At 41.6% G+C, this 24,163-nt stretch overlaps 1 protein-coding gene across 6 annotated transcripts in view; it reads left to right on the top strand.

Moving 5' to 3' along the window:
- Positions 1-24,163, top strand: part of TSNARE1 (t-SNARE domain containing 1) — a 469,756-nt gene that overhangs the window by 326,397 nt on the left and 119,196 nt on the right. The gene's annotated exons all lie outside the window — the stretch shown is intronic.

The raw sequence follows: 24,163 nt of genomic DNA, 5'->3' as shown, positions 1-24,163 counted from the left end.
TTAAGTTAATTCACTTTTTCAACCCCTTTTTGATTCTATGTCCATTTACTATCTGTGACATTCAAGACCATGTGAGCAGTCAAAACCTTCATTTCCTGTGAGTGTAGCTTTGTAAAGAAAGAGAGAAATCCTCCAGAGACCTTTGGAGGCATGACTAGATCAAGATGCTGGCTGATCTGAAATAATAAATAAATAAAGATAGATGTTCACAGGCTCCTAGCCATTTGTTCCCATTCACACTGAGCAAGAGTTTTGTCTGGAGAATAAAATCCATTGTTCAGGAATTCTGCATCACTTTGCTTCTCCACCAAGACCACTTACTCTTGGTATCTCCTGAGGGCCACAGCCAGCTTCTTGTGCTGCTTAATTATATTTATGCAAAGAGACAAATGCGGAAGCCTTTGTTACTTTCTTTTGTGTAGGGTGGTTCATTTCCAACTCTAGAAGTTCTTTTTTGTCTCCTCTGGTTGTAACATCCCAGTTGTCCGGATGTGTTCTGGATCTCCAGCCTCTGGACATCACTCTGTGATACTTTTGACTTTCCTCTTAACATTCCAGTGAGTGACTTCTCAAGGTCACCTCTATGCAAGAGAGTCATGTGGCCATTCTTGTGTTATTTTCACTATTAACAGCTGTTTCTTAACAACTCCAGGGTCACTGAGCACATAAAACCTGATTGAGCTCAGTTTTTTCCCAGGATTTTGTCAATCCTCTTTTTCTCAGTCATGCAATGCTAGAGAGAAATTCAGGGTTTATGGTCTATCACCATGCCACACCACCACAGGAAAACAGCTCCTATTTTAGCACTAAAACTGGGACCACATGCCCTTTCTTTTCACCCATTTGAAAGTTTTTTGTGCAACTAACTGAGAGCCACTAAAACATTTTGGTCACATTTACAGGCAGAAATTTGAGGAGAAGCAGTCGAGGAGCAAGTCACCACAAATTACTCATGGTTAAATTTCTCTTCTTGGAGACCATATATCCAAATTTCCTGCATAGCTCCGTGGAAGCTTTTAGGAACTGAACTTGTCCCCAGTGGCTGATGTTTTTACAAAGTTCCTTTGGACAAGATCCCTTTCTTTCCTTCAATGTGTGGTTGCACAAATTGTGCTGCCTTTTAATAGCAGCGAATTCATAATTTTGAATTACAGAATCGCAGACAGGGACAGGTTGGAAAGGACCTCAGTGAATCTTCAGGTTCCACCTCCCTGCTCAAGCAGGGCTATCCCAGAGCATGTGGCACAGGTATACTCTGGAATTGTCTCCCATTTTCAAACCATATTTTCCAGTAATTTTGCCTGAGCATTCGGATGCAGAATAGGATAGGGTTCCCTTAAGCCTGGTTTTAAGGCAAATTTCCATCTTAAAGGCAGTTTTCTGCCACTCAGCAAATATTCCCCCATGGAGTATTGCTGACTTTTGCATGGCATTGCAAAATTAAAGGCAGAATTAGCCTTCAAATTTGAAGCAACCAGAATTGAAGCAAATGGGCTTGCTAGCCTGTCCTTTCAGTAGCAGATTGCCTCATCCACAAGGCATGTTCTGTGGGAACATGACAATGACCATGTTTCAGAGCAAACCCTTGTTTAAACATCACCTACTGACTGTCACAGCAGTCCAAACAAATTGGCAACTCCAAGGGAAAAAGCCTGTTTTAAAATGTCCCTTGGGGAGCCAGAAACAGGCAGGGTTAATTTGTGTTTTCTGCCTGTGCTGGAGCAAAATCTTGTTTAGTTTTCTTTATGAGAGACAAGCCAGTGCATCAATCCACAGCACCTCCTGGTCTGCTTGACATCCTGCTTTTCTGGAATGAATACATTTCCTGCATTGCTGCATGCATCTCCCAGTGTAGATATCTATGATTAATATGCCTTGTCTTTTATAAACAAACCTAATGCAAAGCCAATAATGTGAGTCTCATTTCTTTAACTGCCAGCCCACAGCTTGCCTTTGTTTGGGTATATATGTAAAGGAAGAAAGATGAATGTTCACTCAAGCTTGGGAGCTGAAGCCATAACAAATTTATGGGATGGAAAACACACATCAGTGTGAAGCAAATACAGCCTGGGAAGGTCTGTTTGGCTCCCTCCTTTAATTTTGCTTTTTAGTAACAACAATACCGTGTTGTGCACCCAGTGAACATATGTTGCACTAAGTACATTGCATAAGGAGCAAATGTGTGGAAGCTTTTATCAGTCACTGGATTCAGTCATGGTATCCTGAATGATGAAAGCAGAAGGAACTGCTGGGATTACATAAAGTGACCATTAGCCAGTGAATTTCACCCAAATCAGTTTTGACTTCCACTAGTTCACCTTGGAGACAAGAGAGATAGAGGGAGGAACTACAGTTTGAAATTTTGACTGATGAGAGGCCTGACCATAACCTGCATTCTGCTTCTCTGATGGAAATTCCCTCCAGTGCTCAAAGCCCACACTGGATTCCCAAAGTGAATTTGTCCATCTAATGAGTCCTACCATGGTATTTTACTTTTCCCTTACATCATCTATCAAAGCCCTCATTAACAAAGTCATATTCCCCAAACAGCCATATCCTGGTGCCATGAGAGGCTGCCATTTCTCTTTGATAAGGACAGTTCATACAATTTCCTGATCCCATTCCCTTCATGTGGGCTTTGGGTTTTTATTTGTTTCTTTGTTTGCTTGGCGCTTTTTTTTCCCTGTTTTTTGAGGGTAGGACTGTTTAGTTTTTATCACTTACTGAATTTTGCTGGACTCTTCCATATTTTTCAAAATCTTTCATAGCTTGTGGATCTCAGCACTTCAGTAATGAGTACTGAAAATGAGCTCTTCTCATTCCTGCTGGGGAGTCCCACATTCCAGGATCTCAAATCCTTTTTTAATCCATGTCTGAATGTCCATTTGTCCCCATTCACTGCCTTGATCTTATGGACAACCTTTGATACCTTTGTAACGAGGATCCTGCAATAATCTGTCTAATGTGATAGAATTTGTCATGTTGCTGATAGAAATACTCAGTTTGTCTGAAGGAAAACCAATTTAACACTTTCTTGTGGGATATTTTCCTGGTTACTGGGACAGCCAGAGACCAGAGTGCTTGGCCATCCTTCGTTTGGTATCATTTCTGTCCTGGGGATTCATTGCACCACTCCAGACATTAATTTTACATAATTAGCTTCATCACACCAACTTGTCCTATATCATCACCAACAGGGACATAATGTTTATTTAATGAAGTCTCTTCTCCAGAAGCCAGTGATGATTGATACAGATTTATATTAATTTTCTTAAATTCTTTATTAATAGAGTCCTATATCAGTTGCTCCACTATTTTGACTAAGATCAATGCTAGATTGACAGGCCTGTTATTACCTGACTCATCCCTTTTTTTGATCTGTCTACATCATCTGGCTTCTTCACAAAGACTGGACCGAAATGTCACTGAATTTGTTCACCTTTCTTTATTTTATCCCCCCTCAGCTTTATTGTTGATACTCTTGCATTTCACTTGCAGTAATAGATTGTAGCTTAAGATGGTTTCAGTTTGTCTTTTTTGTCATATATGGAAAATTCTTCTTTATTGTCCCCACTATTGCCAGACACAGCTTTTGTCATGTGCCCTGTAGTTCACCTGAATGAATTTTCTTCATTTCCTATCCTCTGATTTATAACACATTATTATTTTTTTTCTCTGTTTGCAAAATATCTTGGGATTTTTATTGATCACCCCTACAGAACACGGGAAATAAGTCCTCTAGAGCAAAGATGCCACATGACAATTTGGTATAAAATGCAATTTAGTTACAATTTATGCTCCTACATGCAATAATAAATTTTAGGAAAATCAAGGTTACATGCTTAGCTGCCACTGCTTGTTTTCTTTTCATAACTTTTCCAAGTTTTGCATTGCAACCATTTTATTTCAGAATCAGATCTTTTACATTCCAGTGCTGAATTTTCTGATTTACAACTCTATAAAGATTTATCATCAATTCTTATGACTTGCATCTAACTCAGATCCAGACAACAATAGTTTAAACAGAAAACTGCACGAGTAGTTCCAGTGGGGAAATATTAATTCCTTTACCATGGAGAACTTTCCACTTCTGATGAGATTCTAAGTTCATCTCCCTTCTGATTTACATGGCAGGAAATAAGCAGAGTTTATAACTGAATTAACCAAGAGACTGGACAGTAAATCATTTGCAGAGTTGGGCTGGAAACCTGACTTCTCCCTGTCCACAAGGCTACATTTCTTGCTGAGGATGAAAAGTTCACACAGGAAGAGGTGCTGCCTGCACTTAATGTCTTTTCACTGCACTTAGTCAAAATTTTGGGTTGAAAATACATTTCCTTAAATATTAGTGTGTGATGCTTTTGGAGAGTCTTTTCTGAAATAGGGAAGCTCATGGTTGATTAGCAGGGGGTTATCTCAAAGGGTTGGGTTTACAGTGACTTGGAGTGGTTATTCTGGAAATGTTGGAAACGTGTGTCAAATTACATATATTCTGGGTTTGTAAGGAAAGATAGGCTTTTAGAGGGAGGAAGAATGGAAATAGAAGACAGATTATATATTATGTGGACAAGTATGCTGAAGATAAGGGAGAAACGGGAATTTTTGAAATGTATTACTTATTAAATGTTTCTATAGTGCTTGTGAGCTGTCAGGTCTTGAAAACTCCCTATCTGGAAGAGGTCCTATTATTTAAATGAAAAAACACTGATGTTAGGGTAGGAACAGTCTATATTGTTTTGGTTTTTTCTAAAAGAGTTGGGAAAATGTTGATACGTGTGATGACATTCTAGATTTCTTACAAGCATCCTTGCAAAAAAAAAACCAAAAAACCAAACTTTTCTGAAGCTTCCATTGAAGGATGAATTCCCCATGAATGACTTAAAGCAGGACATTTTGGGGTAGAGTTACAGCCTTTGACTTTATGCATTTCATTCAGGTACCCAAATTAGGGCTTGGACCTTTGAAGTATCAAATCATCTGCTGGAGTAGAATCATCACAGAATCACAGGAATATCCTGAACTGGAAGAGGCCCACTAAGATCATCAAAGCCCAGCTCCTGGCCCTGCAGAAGACAGTAATTATTCCTTTCCTTTTAGCTGATAAGGTCTGAGAAGGATTTGCTTGGTAAATGTAGGTCTAATTAAGATCCTTGATTCTCATTCCTGAGGTTAAGTGTGATTTGCTCTTCAGTCAGGCCAACAGCAAACACAGAAGAGGAATCCCCCTGAGGGGATGAGGCTGTTAGCTGGGCATGAAGGGACTCTCATCCTATGAGGAATAGAGCAGAGGGGATCCAAAATTCAGTGAGGCACTGGCAGATGAGTGTGGAAAAGCAGTGAATGCAGGCCTTAGAAAGCAACAAGAAGGAATTTTGCCTTTTGGGTGTTCTGAGGAAGGTCTTTAAGGAGGAAGTCAGAATGGTCAAAACATCAAGTGTGGAATCTGAGCATTGCTTTGCTCTGGGAATCAGAGAACTGTCTGAGAAGCAGAGAAGTGTTTGCAGTAGCTGAAACAGGAGAGAGTTATTTACCCAATCTCTCCTGATATAGCAAATGCTCAAACCCTTTTGTAATTCTTGTTGCTCCACCAGGACTATTACCTGGTGATATCTACAATTTGTGAAGTGCAGTGTCCACAATCAGCTGCAGCTCTTGACCCTGCTGGCACTGAGATCCCCTGAAAAGTCTGCACTGCCTGACTGATAATGTTCCATCAAGACATTCCCAAAGGAGTTCTGCTCTTCTGGTACAACATCACACTGTTTCTTTATAGGGAGTTGTAGATCCCCTTTCAGCACCAGAATTGTGTCTGATATCCTGCCAAACATTTTCACATTTGTGCTTTTTGCCCAGAAAAGCTGTGAAGATGTGGATACCCCATCCCTGAAAGTATTCAGTGCCACCTTGGATGGGTCTTGGAGTGACCAGGTCTGGTGGAAGTTGTCCCTGCCCATGCAGGGGATTGGAACTGAATGGTCATTGACCCAAACCATTTTATGGTTCTGTGATTTAACTTCTTAATCCTTGGCATTAAGGATATTGAAGACATATTGTATGTCTTCAAATTTAATTTTTTCCTCCTAAATACATATCTCTCTATTTTTTTCAACACCATTTTAGATTCCACCTCTGTTCACTGAAATGTTCCTACATATACCCCACCCTGCTGATATTCACAAGCATTTAGTTAAATTTGTTTTTACAAGTCAGTGGTTGTATTTGAAATAGAAGCAGGTCAAAAAAAACCATCACCAAGATATCTCATTTAAGATCCCCTTCTATTCTGATGCTGAGAAGCTTCTGACAATTACTCTTCAAAAGTGATTTGCCAATTATCCCTTCCTCACTACAATTGGTTCTTCCTAACCTTACTGTTGAAAACTTTTTCTAGCCTCATGTAGAATCTTATTTTGCCATCTTTCTCTCATCTGGCTTTTTCTAAGTGAGAATTTAAATTAGGTTTTTTGGAATTATTTCCTATAGTACATTTGCATTTTATTTATTTGTCTTTAAGAAGGTGATTATCTTCTCAGTATGTGCAGATGATTGCCTAATAATTTTTTCTAGCATCTGCCCACAAATTGAAGTTAGGCCTAGCAGTCTGTAATTTCTCAGTCATCAACTCTGCTTTTTGCAGGCAGGTTCTATATTTGTCCCTCTTCAGTCCTCTGGTACTTCTGAATCCTCCACAAACTCTTGAAGATAATCACTAATGACTCAGTTTGCTTTAGCTGGTTTCCTGCAAAATCTTCAAGACCCAACTGATTCAAACATCTCTGGCATCATGAAATATTTCAAACCCACTCTTCCTGTGGCACAATCTCCATCCAGTCTCCTGTGGTAAGAATAACTCTGTCAGCATTTACTTACAGGTTACCAACCCTGCCAAGACAAGGAAAACATCCCTCAGCTCTCTCTGCACCTTTATTAATCATCACTATTTTATTTCTGATTTCTAGAAGCATGATTATCTTTCTGATGGTGGAGCTGAAGCTCAGGAGTTGCTTTCTCTCTTTGGAAATGGGATTCACCCATTTACATACAACTCCTGTCTATTCTTGGCCATTGAAATAAGCAATTAAGTGGCAAAGTGGCCTCATCCCTATTATGCTGCATGAGTTGCACTTTGATCACACTAAAAACCATGCTGGGAAAATAATCCAGGTGGGTTTTTTACAAGGAAAGTAATAAACCAGAAAGAAATTTATTGTTTTCCCCAGCACCATGTGGTGATTTCATGAATTCTTTCAGAGCATGTGCACATCACAGAATGATCAAGGCTGGAAGAAACCTTCAAGGTCACTGAGTCCAACCATCAGTGTAGCACCACCATGATCAGCCCTAAACCACATCCCCAAGTGCCACATCCTGACACCTCTTGAATACTTTTAGAGGCAGTGACTCCACCACCTCCCTCAGCAGCTTATTCCAATGCCCAATCGCTCTTTCAGTGGAAAAAAAGAATAAAAATAATCTAAACATCCCCTGGCACAACTTGAGATCTTTTCCTTTTTCATGTGAGACACGTCAGAAGAGAACAACTCTCCCCTCACTCCAACCTCCTTCCAGCAAAGCACAGCAGGGCATAGCTTCATGTGACCATGTTATCATCTGTAAAAGGGTGAGGACACATTTCCCTTTTCCCAAAATCTCGTGCTTCGCCTTTCCTTGTGCTGGTTCTGGTGTCTGCCCAGCGCTGTGGAGAACCAGTTCAGCTTATTCACCTAGCAGGGAAATTCCTCAAAGGCAGAAAGGAGCTGCAGTTCTCAGTCCAGGGCTGGAGCTGGCACACCCTGGCACTCTGGGTGGGTGAGGAGGGACAGGCGTTAAGGAGCAAGACACTCATTTCTTGAGAGATGTGTTTTTACATCATCTCAGCCAAGTGACTTTGAAGGGACAGTAACCCCCAGACAGAGAGGCACCACTGGGAGCCTTTTTCCAACCAGATAAAATCTCTCTTCTGACTGTCACTCCTGTAGGTGTTTTCTTTCAGACTTTATTAATCTTTGGATCAGCCTTTGGAACACAGCAGCCAGTTTGCCCAACCTTCTGTAATCTTCCTTCCCACGTAATGCTCCAGCTGTAGTGTTCCTTAGAACATCATGTCATCCTTATTATTAATGATGGAAAGGGCTTTGCAAAGCATCTGAGGAGGAAGCTCATTCACTTTCCTGCATACCTGTCCCCCAGACCCTTTTATCCCTTTAAATATTACAGAATTCATTCAATGTAAGCATCAAGAGTCCGATTTTAAGAAGTGCTGAGCTCCCATTGTCTTCAGCAGGAGTCATGGCTGCTCAGCAGTTCTGAAAATCAGCTTCCCAATGATCAGAACTGTCACAGATATCTTTCATGAAAAATCCTTTCTTAGGATTTTTCCTTGTGAGAAGCTGCAGTTTCAGCAACCAAAAGTAAACAATGGTTATCTGCTGCTGTGGAATGCAACAGGTAGACCCGTGATTGGTCTCCTGTGGATATTTGGATTTACTGACCACTCATGGCAGAGCTAGCTCTTGCTCTCTGTCTGAGACACAGATCTTTGTTATTCATTCTTTTCTATTCTTAACTTAGCTAGCTTCTGAAGAAACCTTTTCCTTTCTATTTCTTTTTAGTATAGTCTTAATGTAACATATATCGTAAAATAATAAATCAAGCCTTCTGATCATGGAGTCAACATTCTTGTCTCTTCTTCATCCTGAAAACCCTTGTGACCACGGTCACACAGAACATTGCAGAAATATTTAACAGCTACATCTTTCCCACCCATTCCTTTTCACTCTCAAGCCAACAAAACTCCCTATCCCACACTCTGTCCCCTGTGGAAGGACCACTTTTGTCCCTCTGTCCCTTCACACGGCCCCTTCACCTGGCACCTTGCAGGTCGTGCTCTCCACCTGGAGCAGGTTGGGTGGGAGTTGTCTCATCAGCTGTGATTGTCTGCAGTGTGGGTGTCAGGATCTGGGCAAGTTGCCCTGGATTCTGCTCACAGTCAATGGAGGGTGAGTCAGCAGAGTCAATGGAGCTCAGGGTGTGATTTCCCATCCCAAAATAGGCACCCACATTTGGCCAGATGACTCACACTGAACTTCATTAACTGCATTTTCTGCACCTCCAGTGTCTTCAATGGGAGGCAAGAGACTCAGGTGGGACACCCCTATCAGATCCTTAAAGTGAAATTAAATTAATCCCACCCCTTCTGTGAACCATGCATTGATTTGCTGCATAAATCACACTCACCTCCTTCCTTGAGAACTTCTGTGTTGGTGTCTACAGGGAATGAATCAGGCAATAAAAAGTAGTGAAGTAGAAAGACAATGGTAGGTCATAGCAGAAAGTCAGACTGAATCATAGGTTGGATAAAGTGGAGCAGATTTATTGAATTCTGTGGAGTTTTTCTCCTTCATATAAGAATTTTGCTGAATAGAATTTAAAACAAAAAAAAAAAAGAAAGGAAAAATAAACAAAAGCTGTGTGACAGTGAACTATTCAGGTGTACTTTAGCCATTTTCTTTCCATATAAATTTATGGTTCATACTGTTTTTCTTCCAACTTCACTATTACTCTCTGGATTAGGAAATTTTCACCAGGGATAGGCAGTTTCTCCTCCTGGTCCTTCCTGTGTGCTGTGTATGCTCCAGGACCTCACTAATTCCTGCTCTAAGGACTGATAGGATCTGTTGGGATCTCTGTAGGACAGGCTTCAACCTCTCCCAGTGTGAGATCACCCATCAAATACCCTCCAAAAATACCTCCTTTGCAATACAAACAATACAATACAATTTTTTTTGTTTGTTTGCAATACAAACAAAAATACCTCCTTTGCAGTACAAACTCACCTTTATCCTCAGCTGTGTGCCCCAGCTAGAGACTTTAAACTTTGTTTTCTTCTGATTTCAACATTCATTTAGGATTTGGGAAGTTCCCTGTGGACTGTCAGGTTTCTGTTGGCAGGAATCAGCAGTTAATTTCCAATCTGAATGTTTACCCCAAACAAAGTGGCTTTACCTGGTGCATCCTGGAAACTCCAAATGCTTTTCAGTGCAGCTTAGGAAGCAGCACAGCAGGAGGAGCCTAGTTATGAAACAGATATGTAATAATCAGCATGGAACACGGAAAAATAGAGAGTAATAATAATAAATTGAATTCAATTAGTTCTCCTCTGGTCTTCATTACCACTATCAGAATCTTTTGCTGTTGCATTCATCAAGGGTAAGCACAGATGCTATTGCCACTTTCTACATATTTAAAAGACAAAGTCCACACTCTCCTCTCTCAGATATTTAACTCCCTCATTCATGACACCTTCCAGTTTAAAATGGCCCTTCTGTGTTACAAAACCCACCACAGAGGCACGCCAGCCTCTGCCACAACTGTCCCCTCTTTCATTATCAGCAGGCATTTCCTGGGCTATTTCTGCTGTCAGTGTCTCCCCTACAGCTCTGGCTTTATCCTCGTGTCCCTTTGTTCTGACTCATTTCAAACCAAAGTTGAAAACAGCTCATCTCTCCCTGGCTCCTGCCTGTTAATTTCTCCTTCCCTCACTTATAATTTATCTGTAATGATCTTATTTAACTCGAGACCATTTCGTGGGTGCAACTGGTATGAGAGGTTCTGCATATCATAGTAGGTTTGGGTAGGCAGTTTGTCATGGGGTACATCAGCTAATGAGCACTTTGGATCTGATTGGGCCGAGTTGCTGAGGGCAGGCTGTGTTACCAAACCTCTCTTTTTTTTTATGAAGATTGAACAACATGCTCCATTATTACAGCATAAAATGCTGAAGAAACCAAACTGTCACATTGCCTTTCTTTCTCTTGTCTCTGCATGCAGATTTGTGAGTGTGTGGCACATACTGACACACAAATCACTGAACAATATAAAAATCCTCCATAATGAAGCCCTGAGATCTGTCGCTGGTGAAGGTTGTAGTGTCACTCAGGGACTCGTTGACAAGCTTTGAGGAAAGAGATGGATTCCCAGGAATGAAGGAGCTAACATCTATCAGCCATAATTGAGCAAATTAATAGCTTTGTGAAGTCTCTTTTTTTGGTTAGGATCCCATGAAATGACAATAAATGTGGCAGAGTTTCTCTTGCAGCCTCCTATTGCTTTTTTATTTTTTTCTTTCTGCTGTTGTGTACAACACATAATTGCTCTGAAACAAAGGGAACCTCTACAGAAGCAGCAGCAATTTTAGCAATGAAACACAGGTGTGAAAGTTAAAGACTGAAGTGTGTTTATCATCCCCTCTAAAGGAGGGACAGAGGGAGGAAATTTGAAGGAGGATTTCTTTGCATTTGGATACCATTTTTGCCACAAATATTGTGTCAGTCACAGCAGGAATCAGTAAGGAGCCAGAGATGGGATCTGGAAGCTCTGTCTTAGAATCACAGAATCATTGAGGCTGGAAAAGATCTCCAAGATCAAGTCCCACCTCTGACCAAAGACCTCCACACCCACTAAACCATACCCCAAAGTTCCATGTCTTCTCCTTTTTAGATCACTTCCAGGGATGGTGACTCCAGCACCTCCCTGGAGAGCCTGTTCCAATCCTTCCCCACTCTTTCAACAAAGAAATTTTTCCTATATATTTGACCTGAACCTCCCTTGGTGCAACTTGAGGCTGTTTCCCTTTGTCCTATAAGAAGTTGCCTGGAAGAAGATCCCTATCCCCACCTCACCACAGCCTCCTATCAGGTAATTCAGTTATCTGCCACTTCCCCATCACTGGGCAGGAACTTTGTGGCTCTTTTTTTTCCCACTTCCCTACTATTTTTGGCCATCAGTGGCTGTACTGCTACAGAAACAAACACTGCCAGGTTTTCCTTGAGACACGGACTTTGTTCTGTGCTTGCAACCAGAGGAATAAAATCTTATAAAGAAAGTCTAGAGGAATGAAATCTAGGAAGAAAGTTTAGTAGCCTCTACTGGAGAAAAGGAGGCTGAGGGGAGACCCTATTTCTCACTACAAATACATGAAATAAGGTCATAGCCAGGTGAGGATCACTCTCTTCTCCCAAGTTACAAATGTCAGGACATGAGGAAATGGTTTCAAGTGGCATTGAGAAGTTTGGGTTAGATATTAGGAGAAATTTCTTTATGGCAAGGGCTGTAAATCACTGAACCAGGCTGCCCATGGAAGTGGTGGAATCACCTTCCCTGGAAATGTTCAAAAACCACGTGGATATGGCACTGGAGGACATGGCTTGGTGATGAACACGGTGGTGGTGGTGGGCTGATGTTTGGGCTTCATCATCTTAAAGGTCTGTTCCAATTTTAATGAGTCTGTCCTTTTATGCTCCTAAGAACCATCAAGTGGGTGATTTGCATTCCCGTTATCAGAAGAAAAAAAAAGCAATTTGGGTCTCAGTAATTATTGTCAGTTCTCTGTATTTCAGATAACTCACTGCTCTTGGTTTTGGTTTTTTTTTTTTTTTTTTTTGTTTTGTTTTGTTTTCTGAAGTGTAAGAATGGTAGAAAATTGTTCGCATCAATGTCTTTATAAAGGACACAGAAACTTTGGATACAGCCAGGGTGAAGGTGATGCTGCAGGATCAAGTTGTTGTTATTTGGACCAAACCAGTACATCTCAGTACTCACCCAGGTGATTTTTACAAGTAAACACAGATAAGAAAGCAGGGCCTGAATTCAGCTCCAGATGCCCTAATACCCAGTGTGGAACAATATTCTGTCACAGTCCCAGGCTTATGCCTTAACCTGTTCTCATTTTTTTGTATAAAAGAGAAAGCTATCCTAAAAAAATCAATTTATCTCTTTGACTCCTTAAAGCTTTTCCTTCAGCTTTAAAATAATATTTGCTAATTTTTCCTGCACACTGTTTAGTTTTTCTTTTCTTTTGCCTTTTTTTATTTCCTGAAAGACGGTAGGTTTCCAGTATTTCTCTCATTACACCATTTACAGAGTAAAACAAGGTTGTGCTATTTACTTTTATTTTTCTAGTCTCTGAAACATCTCAGGTCTTCCAGATCTATTAAAAATAAACCTAAGTGGGTCAGTCTTCTTCTTAGAAAATTCCTTTGTGTGGAGCTTGCCTGGATTGGTTTTTAAAGCCTTTCTTCTGAAGTAAAAAGCAGGAAGAAAGAATCTCAATTTCTCAGTGTTTTCCCAACAGAACCAAATATCTCTCACATGTCAGTCACATGTCACTGGGTCTGATCTGTGAACACTGTGTAGTTTGTTAAATGTTCTCAGTTCCAAGTTGTAAGGACAGATGAAACATTCACAGCCAGGGCTTCAGGGACATGCAGTCCCTGTGCTTGGTGGCTTTCTTTGCAGCCCAGCTCCTAATTCTTCTGGGGTTGGAGGATGGTTCATTCTCTGATTTTTTTTCCTAGGTGCTTTCATTGTTGTTTTTTTTTTGTTTTGTTTTGTTTTCTCCAGTTCAGATTTATAATTTATGTGAGTATTTATTTATTGATTCTCTGGAGGAGAAAAAACTGGAAAATACCGCAATTTAAAACACAGAACTGTCCTTGAGTCCCCAAAGTTTGTGTGCTAACAGGGAGAGGAGAGCTGGTTGATACTTAGTGCATGCAACCAGCATTATTTATTCATTATTTAGGAATATAAATGCATCAGTTTCTATCTTGGTACCTATCAGTTTGTTCCTTCCTACATCACTTCCCACTCTGGCTGTTCCAGAGCTTCACAACTCTTATGTTGACAGCCTTCTAATTTTTAGTCTCCATGTCTTTGTGGCTACTTTGCAAAAATTTGTCCTTGTGACAACATTTTCAGTTGTTTTATGTAGCTTGTCTCCCTCCTGATGTTGATTCTCCTGTTTTATTCAGAGGTTGGTCATCCCCTTCCTCAGCCTTTGGTGTCCTGGTCTGAACCAGCCATGGGTAGTGTAAAAACACACACACACACTCAAAATGAAACACACAATCATCAAAACAACTCTCATGGGATTTGAACTTGTTCTTGTTGGAACACACAGCCTCGTCCAAACCTCCCAAGCCACAGAGCAGCTGTAACACCTCACAGTTCTACTTCTTGAGAGTGGCATTGGTCCTTTCAGGCTTTCAGAACCAGTAGTGCCTTTTATAGAGCTAATTGGAACACTTTCTCCTGACATCAGACAATCAGATCCAGTTCCTCTGTGGAAAATACAATTAATGTGCAGAAATATGAGGAATTTATGGGTTAAACCCTAGAGCAGGGTGTTATACAGGATCTGACTGATTTTTCCTTGCTTATGGGATATGTTAGGGGAATTTTGGGCTTAGCACAAGAGATAAAAGGATGTGATGGTGCAGATGTTTATTCATTGCTGTCCTCCTCCACTGTCCTGTCATCCATTGCGACAGCACTGATTCCTGTGGTGGGGAATTGCATTAGGAAGTTTACAGGGAAAATTCCTATATTGTCTGGCATGGGGCTATGCCATGTAAGAGGACTGGAGCACCTCTTCTATGGAGACAGGCTGAGAGAAATGGGGTTGTTCAGCTTGAAGGAGGCTCCAGGGAGACCCCAGAACCCCTTCCAGTCCCTAAAGGGGCTCCAGGAGAGCTGGAGAAGGACTTGGGACAAGGGATGGAGGGATGGGACAAAGGTAAATGACTTGAAACTGACAAAGAGTAGGTTTAAATTGGATATTAGGAAGAAATTCTTCCCTGTGAGGGTGGCGAGGCCCTGGCACAGGATGCCCTGAGAAGCTGTGGCTGCCCCATCCCTGAAAGTGTTCAACAGCAAGCTGGATGGGGCTTGGAGCAGACTGGAATGGTGGAAGGTGTCCCTGTCCATGGCAGGGGATCAGAACAAGATGATTCTTCCAACCCAAAACATTTTGTGATTCTCTAGTTCTGATATTGGCCCTGAATGATTTCCTCATGCTGTGCATTCCCCAGCCATCCCTTCCAGAGGAATTCCACTGCTCATTCTCCTGTGGGTCTCAGATCTGCGCACTCACGGTTCCAAGGCAAGGAGAAACTCACATTTAATTCCCTACAGCGGTCCCAAGGAAGAGGAATTCTGGACCACTCTGGCCTTCCACATTTAACTAACATTCCACTTAGCTGCTCTCTGTAAGCTGGGGCTAAGCTGCAGGCCATCGTTTCCTCTGAAACCTGAGAAGCTTCTGCTGTTCTCTCAGCTTCCCTGTCAGCTTGCTCTTGGCAAAGTTAGAGTGCATGAAGAAGAAAAAAACCTGCCAATTATATCCTCACTGTCTGCTGCTCAGGGGGCAAACACATGTCTTATACATTATGATTCAGAATCCTTCTTGCACATGTATTTTTTTTTGCCAGCTTCTGAATTCTCTGTATTGATCTGACAGCTAAAGGAAAAACAAAAAAAGATGTGAATGAGGAGTAGGGAAAAAATGCAAATGGTGTTTGGGTGGTAATTCAGGGTAAAAACTTACTCCCACTAAAGGGCAAGAAAGCTTCCTAGCAGCCTTTCTTCCCAGCAGATCCAGTTTTGTCCTCATGAGGAAAAGCCGCTCAAGAATACTGGTGACTAAAAATTAGGTGACAGCAAAATTAGGTTTTATTATTTATGTATTTATTTATTTATTGGTTTTATTTGTAAGTGGCTTTCTCTTGACTCAAAATCAGAAGAAAAATCCATTTTCATTTGACTTAGAGTTATTGTTTGCTTCTGGCCTCCAAAAATAGCTCAGTGAGTCCATAACTCAGGGAAGGTGACATTCCAGGATCTGGCAGAAACTCCTGAGTCAACATGACCTTTCCTGGGTATGAAACCCTCCCGAAACACTTTTCTATGTTTATTTTTTCTTACCTCCTTCAGGAAACAACTCCCAGTTTGATGCCCATCCCTACTCTCTGTATAGGGCAGACAAATCCAAACAATCACCAGGAATCTCACCAGTGGGAAGGGTTGCTTGTGGTCTGGGAGGGAACCCAGCAGTATGGGCAGTGTCAGGAAACATGGGGATGAATCCTAAGATGATGGTTGCTGCACTCACAGAGAGATGCTGACACTGCTGGAAGAACAGCAGGGCTCTATTTTGTCACACTCCCATTCGTCCCTTCCTTAGCACATTTCCTATGTCAAGCTAGGAGCAGTCATCTGGCACTAGAGCTGTATAAATGGCAGAGAAATTCCCCATCAGCTATTTCTGGGAAAAATCAATTCTCTCTGTATTCAGGAAGCTCTGAGCTTGCTAAGCTCCCTACCTTTTAACTGCAAATTACTCTACATATTTTTCCCTTATCATCAATACAGCATAGGGAAGCAAATCCAGTTTGAGGCTGAGCTGGTGAATTTTCAAGCCAGTTGAAGCCAGGTGTTTTAGTAATTCATCTTTACCTATGTGTGCAAAACACGTGTTTTGAAAGCCATGGAAGTCCTGCTTTGATGCTCAAAATGGTCTAAACCAAACCATCTGGTGAGGATTTATGTCAATTACTGTATCCTTGGGAAGGGAGGGATGCTGGAACTCCTGCCAGATGCTCTAAAATCCTAAAAACAAGCAGCCATGAAGTTGGTGGCTCTTAGGTAAATACAGAGAGGGAGGGCAAGGAGTTAGAAGTTTCAAGTCCAAACCTGAGCAACCTATGAGGAATGAGGTCAGAAAGTGCTCCAAAAATTCTTTGTAATCAGTGGGCACAATATGGATGCTCAGTTTGTTCAACCTGGGCCAAATTTCACAGAATCACAGAATCTCAGAGTGCATTGGAAAAGACCTTAAAGTTTATTCAGTCACAACCCTCTACCATGAGCAGGGACACCTACCAGATTGTTCAAAGCTTCATCCAGCCTGGCCTTAAACACTTCTAGGGATGGGCAGCCCACGACCTCTTTGTGCAAGAGTTTCTCCCCACAGGAGTGCATCTCCAGGGGAATGGCTGTGGCAGAGGAAAACACCAGGGTCTGCTGCTGCCAGCCCCACCAAGCAGGCTTTGTTTAACCTGCTCAGCATGGTACAAGGCCCACAATGAGTTGTCTTCGACCTGCTGTTGTAATTTCTGTCAGAACCATGCTTCTGACTTCACAGACTGTGCCTTACACAATTTATGACAATATTTCTCCCTCAATAGCTTTTTGTAGAATGTGTACAACCTATTCTGCAGACTGCTGGTTTCCTTACTTAACATCTATTTTATGGGCTGAATTTTAAATTCCTTTAAGTGCAAGCAGTTGAGGAACAAGTTTCTGAGAGAGAGAGAGAGAGAGAGAGAGAGAGATATCACTACTCAATCCCAATTCCCTCATGCACAGTCTTTATATTCTTTATAGGCCAAAACCTTCTCCCCCAGAGACTGCAGCATTTCAGGAGCAGACAGAGCAACCCCAGCCTATGTAAATCACTTAAAATTATAAAGTCCTGTGAGATTCTTCCATCTAGAAGATGGAATGTTGGTATTGATATAACAGTAATTTTTAGCTGAGATCACAGACCTCCCATACCAGGCATTACCCAAATCCATGGGGAAAATTTGTTCCTGCTTCAGGAACCTTAAGTTGTAAACATCAGTATGAGATAAAGGATGGAGGAATAAACAAAGGCTACAGCAGAAGATGCATCTACACTGTCAAATAACTCCCATACCCTGGTCCCCTGATCATCCACATTACATAAATATTAATTCCCTGGGTTCATATTTTTTTTTGTTTGTGTGAACCAAATAGTCTACACCAAAGTGAAACCTGGATGATTTTGGGATAAATCCCCTTTTGTGTGAACGGAAACACACCAGGTTTAGCTTCTTGCCCCATCCAGAGCACTCTAACACTTCACTGTGAGCCTCCAACATCCCATATGATCATGCTGTAAAACCCAACCATGGTTGGTAGCAGTGAAGCTTTCAAGTATTTCAGGCAGCTTTGACATGAAAAAAAACAAACCAAAAACCAACAAACCAACAAAAACCCTAAACATAAAACTTGATAATTATTTCCACTGTACTCAGCATTGGTGAGGCCCCACCTTGAAACCTGGGGTCAGTTTTGGGCCCATCACAACAACAACAACAACAAAGACTTTGAGGTGCTGGAGCGTGTCCAGGGAAGGACAATGGGGCTGGAGAAGGGGCTGGAGCACAAGGCTGATAAGGAGCAGCTGAGGGAGCTGTGGGGCTCAGCCTGGGGAAGAGGAGGCTCAGGGGGGATCTTCTCACTCCCTAAAACCACCTGACAGGAGCCAGGTAGGATCAATCCCTTCTCCCAGGTAACAAGTGAGTTGCACCAGGGGAGGTTTAGGTTGGATATCAGGAAAAATTTCTTCACCATGAGGGTGGTCAGGCATTGGAACAGGCTGCCCAGGAAAGTGGTGGAATCACCCTCCTTTGGAGTGTTCAAAAGGCCTGTAGATGTGGTGCTTGGGGATTCATTTCAATGGTGGACATGGCAGAGTTGGGTTAATGGTTGACCTTGATGATCTTGGAGGTCTTTTCCAACCTTAAAGAGTCTGTGATCCCATATCTTGGAGCCGTGAAGGCATCTCAGTTAGGCCTGATCCATTCCAGAGGAGCCAGTCCAGGATGAGGTAGATAAAGCTACTCTGCCCTTTGTAGTCAGAGTCCCAGAGCAGACATTTCACAGCAGTGTAAATATGAACAGAAGATAATCCTGTGACAGAAGAGTTAATTCAGAATTAATTCAACTCCCAGTGCCTTTCTCTGAGTTCCAGCTTCCTTGCCACTGGGCCCAGCTTGGGGAAAGGGGTTTGAGTGGAAGATTTAAGTCTAACCTCTTTCCAAGGGGTGATCACAACATGATCAGAGCATCTTGAGCAGTGGTGACAGGAGCAGTGGGAACATGGAAACAAGAGAAAGAAAAAAAGAGCCTGCTTTTCCACATCCCATATATGCTCCCAGCCCCAAAGCCTTATAATTCTGTGCGTGTTTAGGGCAAGGTGTTCACTTCTGATCAGATGGTCTCCTGCAAAGCCCAGGAATTACCCAAAAGCCCCCAAAATCCTCTGTGATCCAGCAGGTTTCCTGGCCCTGTGTACCCAGCAGCTTGCCGTAGATCCTGGCTGAAGCCTTTAAAGGCTTTAGTGGCTATTCTGGGATGGGATGATCTGCACTGTGTGAGGTCTTGTTGAAATTCTTGAAATCCTGTAAAAGGTTGCACCAGCAAAGGATAAAACTTGGTTGGACGGCTCAGGAAGACAATTTTTTTCTGATTCTTGTGGGAACCTAGTAGGAAATCTGATTTTTTTTGTGGCTAGAAGAGTTAATTATGTGCCTCATGGTGCTGTATTATTATTATTTGCAATAAAACTTCATTTCACATATATGTAAACCATGTAGTCATGGTCATGAGACAGATGCTCCTCTTCCTTGCTGTTAATCTCATTTAATTAAATTCTTTTTATTTCATTAATTTCATTTGGGTTTTCTTACAAGAAGAATTCATGCTTGTAAAACAACTTCCATCTGTCTCACCTGCTTATTTAAGATGCAGATGTTTTTAAACCTTCACAAAACAAAAGCATAAGTTGTAATTCAGGAAATCTACTCAATAATCTATGGCACAAAACACTTATCTCTTCTTTCCTGTCTCCTGTCCTATTCTCACAGATCTGTGCTTAGTTTTCCCAGATTCCCTTCCCCCTATATTTCCCTCTCTTGTTTGTCTGGCTTTCCTTGTGCCAATCACAATTCTGTTGTGTGAATGAAATTCTCTCTTCTCTTCTCTTCTCTTCTCTTCTCTTCTCTTCTCTTCTCTTCTCTTCTCTTCTCTTCTCTTCTCTTCTCTTCTCTTCTCTTCTCTTCTCTTCTCTTCTCTTCTCTTCTCTTCTCTCTTCTCTTCTCTTCCCCTCAAAAGTTCTCCCAAGCTTCTGATCACTTTCTTTACCTCTTCCAGCCTCCTCCTCCTCCCCTTCTACCCACTGTGTTTTATTTCATGGCACTTCATTTCATTTAATTTAATTTCAATTTTGAGGCAGTACAGTGAAACTTGAGCAAAATATTCCAGGTGAGGGCATCTCATTAAATGCTATAATGGTGCCACTTCCACTGTTATTCTCACTTCCATGCTTTCTGCACAATAGGATTTTCTTTTCTTTTGCAACTGCCATTGTGGATGTGGCAAATATATTCATGGAAATATCCATATTTGGACTCTGAATGGAAGAACTGAGAGTCCCACAGAGGTTACTGCAGGCACCTGTACTGCAAGCTCAGAGATATAGCTCAGCAGGCAAACTCTTCACTTATTTTCCAAAGTAACTTTTGTCTGGCTGTAAAGAAACCTTAGGCTGAATTGCTTTGGTTTGTTTTGTTTTCATTGTAGAGGAGGTGGAGGTCTAGGGAAGGAAGTTTCCTTTTCACTACAAAAATAATTTGGATCTGAGTTCAGGTCAGATCTTGACATAGAAAAATAATGAAGATGTTTTGTCTCACTGAGTTTTTATTCTCCACCAATAAAACAGCGTTTTCTAATCTAACTTCTTATTCACTGGGGTGGAAACTCTCAGGGACTTGGAAGAAGAATTTCCTGAATACTCATCAACTTCCTTGAGCTCTCTTTCCTCCATGAGACTCCTCCCAGAGGATCTTTGACTTTTTCCCTCTTCAGAGCCTTAGGATTTCTGTCCTGTGTTGCAGGTAGTGCAGGGTAGATGTGGTGTGAGCACAGTGGAGGCATCTTGGGCTCCAGCAGTGAGAATGTGAACAGGACTTCACCAAGGGATCTGGCCTGGGACTGGCCTCAGAAGCAACCACTCTGTGAGAAAAGATTTGTTAATTTCTTCTTCTGGGTTAGGGAAGCTGGAGGCCGGAACTGGTTATGCAGTCAAGACTAAATTAATCTTCATAAACTTCCATTGTTGCCCATGCAAAGGATGTTTTTTGGGAAGATGAGCAGGAACATGCCGAGTTCTGTTCAGCATTGTGGGCTGCTGCAAAGAAAGTCAAGGTTCCCAAGAATTCCATGCTCCAGCGGGAGCAGAGATGACAATCTGGGCATTCTGGGACGGAAAGGTCTGGAACTGCTGTGTGCAGAAGCCTGTACTCACACTGCATTCACTGTACTCAAAGTGACTTTATCAGCATGCAAAGGTACGTTCCTGCCAGCCGTACACCTGGCAGGGAGATCAATTCTCCTCACGGGAGCCTTGGGTTGTATTTACTTCTTGCAAGTGGCATAGGGAGCCACTGGCACCATGTCAATGTGGATATTTTCATACTTAAACACTTAAGCTCTTCAGATCTTTCCTTCATCCAGCCTCCTCTATACCTTCCCCTTACTCTGTGTTAAACCTGTTCCCACAGCATCAGTTTTATCCCAGCTGGCACATGCAGTTAAATCCTAAGCACAGACTATGAATTTTGTCTTCACAGAGCCTTCCTGGCTACTCAAACAATTTGAGAACAAAGTTTATAGAGGAAAATTCCCTTTATCTCTTCTATTCCTTGCTACATATGTTAGGTGGTGGGTTTTTTTGGGTTTTTGTATTGTGTTGATCAAAACACAGTGATACAAAAATATGATGGACTTGGGTTTCCTCAAGAAAATTAGAGCAGTGAAATTTTTGTTTTCCACTGCCAGCAGAATTCAGAATGCCGATATTATGGAAATATCATGGAATCATAGAATCACAGAATGGTTTGTGTTGGAAAGGATCTTAAACATCCCCCAGTCCCAAGCCCCTGCCATGGGACAGGAATCAACAGTGTTGTTTTGCCTCTTTGAAAGGAGGGGAAGTTTTGAATGAAATAACCTTTAAATTTCAACATTCTACTGTAAATCAGTAGAGTAAGAGAAACTATTTATCCATATCTATAAATTTAGAGATTCTGTTTAACCATGGGGAATAACTGTGCAAGTCCAGCATCTCCTACACCTTTTCCCTTCATTCACCAGAGCCATTTGGTAAGTGTGGAATATCTTCAGGCAAAAATATTTATCTTGATCACCTGCAACATGGGAGTGTTCTCCTAACTGACTTTTTGTCCTCCACTATCCCAATGGCAGGAATTTATATCCTTCTCTGTGGGAAAAGAGTGGGATATGGTTTCCTTTTTTTTTCCCCATTAAGAGGACAGTCTGATTAAGGAGGGAAACGTATTTGAACAGCAGCCAGAGTTACACACAATTAGAGGCAAAGTCAAGTGTTTGCCTCAGAGCTGCCCAGCAGTCCTTGGCCTCTGATCCTCCCTCATCTGCTCCTGTTATTCCTGTTATTCCTGCTATTCATCAGAGTCCTTGGCCCTCTGATCTTCCTCATCTTCCCTATTTCTGATTCCTCCCTACCTCTGCACCTCCTTTTGTCCCAGTTGTGTAAAACTGGAGCTTGTCTGATGATGTATTTTGCCAAGTAAAACTATTTTTAGAGTACTGTGGGCTACTTGGTACAATGTGAAAATGCAGAGAATGGAGGTTATAAGGCAGCAAAAAATTGATAGAGCATCATCCTTTTTATTCAGTTCCTGCTGGAATTGCCATCTTTGGGTCCCATTAGAAGTTCAGCAGTTAATATAGGAAAAGGAATACTAAAAGGAAAGAGGTTGTTAAACCACAGGTTGCTTCACTCACTGGTTTCTTGTCTTGATCTCCATTAAGCTCTGAAAAAATGTGCTTTTTCTAACTTCTTAGAGATCCTGTTTAATGCTCAAATACCTCAGCCCAGACCCTTAATTTTTACAAGATATAAAAGTTGTTTTATACCCAACTGCTTACGCATTTAAGCCTCTGAATCCCTCAGCTGGTTTTAATGCCACTCTAACAATGAAAAGGGCTAATTCAAGATCTGTTCTTACATTTATTGCACCATAAAGAATGTTCGGAGTAAAGACTTCATTTGCATACATCATAAAAATAAACAAAATAATTTGCATAAAAGTCTGTGCGTGGAGCAGTGCTTTGGCTGAGTGAGGAATTTTGGGAAATATATTTGTAAGATGAGAAAAAAATGGGGGAGAAGAAAAACTTTCCAGACATAGGAAGGTCTGGAATGTGATGCTCAGCTTCTTCAGGTTGCTAAATCCTTGGATATTTACATTTTTGAGGTAGACGTGGGCTATAAAGATCCCTGGGAAGCCCTTGAGAGGTGTTAGGTGATTGTGGCAGCTTCTCTGGGTTGGAAGTGATGGTTGGTGGTTTTCCCAGTCAAGTCCAGGATTCTACTGGTCTGGTCAAAGCTAGGGAGAAATCCCAGTGGTTGGTTATGAATATTTATCACACATCATTTTCCATCTGTGTCGGCATCCTGGGTTTCTCTGTGATGTGATTCAATATTGCTGAAGTCAGAAGCCTGCACTGGAACTGCACTGATTTATTCTGCAAGGTGACATCCTGGGACAGAGGCATGATGTGGTGCCTGTTAAGGACTTTCTGGAATTTCACAGCCACAGCATGGAAAAGAGGCCTGAAAGCCTCCTCTGATGGTGTTCATCTTGGCCATGGTTGCATCATTTTTTACTGCTTTTTTTTTTTTTTTTTTTAAGAAAATAATTAAATCATTTTGATTTGTGTTTTCATGACTTCTGTTTGGAAGGGCTGTCCTTCATGGTGCTCTGCTTGGAGAAAATTTGAAACCACAGGAGTTTGAATTTAAAAGGTACTGAGGAAAACAAGCTTCCTACAGCTTTTAAAAGTGCTTGGCCACTTTCCTTTTTGGGGGGTTTTGAATATACTACTTCAGATCTTCCCAGCTCCCCAGGTCTTTCAGATAGAATGGTCTGGGTTGGAAGGGACTTTAAAGATCATCTTATTCCAGCCCCTGGCATTGACACCTTCCATTATCCCAGGTTGCTCCAAGCCCCATCCAACACTTCCAGGGATGGGGCAGCCACAGCTTCTCCAGGCAACTTGTGCCAGGGCCTCACTACCCACACAATAAAGAATTTATTCCTAATATTCCATCTGATTTCCTAATTTCCCGATATCTAATCTGATATCTGTGACTCTTCCCTATAAAATTATTTTCAGAGACTCAGAAACAGCCTAAAAGGTGCTGTGCAAACAGTACAAAAATAAAGGTCTTGAGCTAAGTGAAGTATCCTAAAGAGTTTTGTGACAGCTTGTGGCTGTCCTGAGGTCTCCTCTTATCCAACTAATGAATGTAAATCAAAATTGCTACTGGGATGGAAGAGCCTCAGGAAATATTTGAGTCCTATGCTTGAGTAGTTATGTGTAAAACTGGGGTGATTAGCTGGTGCTATGGGGAAAATGGCTCAATACACATCAGGATTCCACAGCCACCTCTCCTCCTGCCTAATGTAGAGAT

Source organism: Agelaius tricolor, unplaced genomic scaffold (assembly GCF_023055355.1).
Source record: "Agelaius tricolor isolate 1412-34295 unplaced genomic scaffold, bAgeTri1.0.p SCAF_2, whole genome shotgun sequence".
In the NCBI taxonomy this organism is placed as follows: Eukaryota; Metazoa; Chordata; class Aves; order Passeriformes; family Icteridae; genus Agelaius; species Agelaius tricolor.
This window is presented reverse-complemented; position numbering and strand designations above follow the sequence as displayed.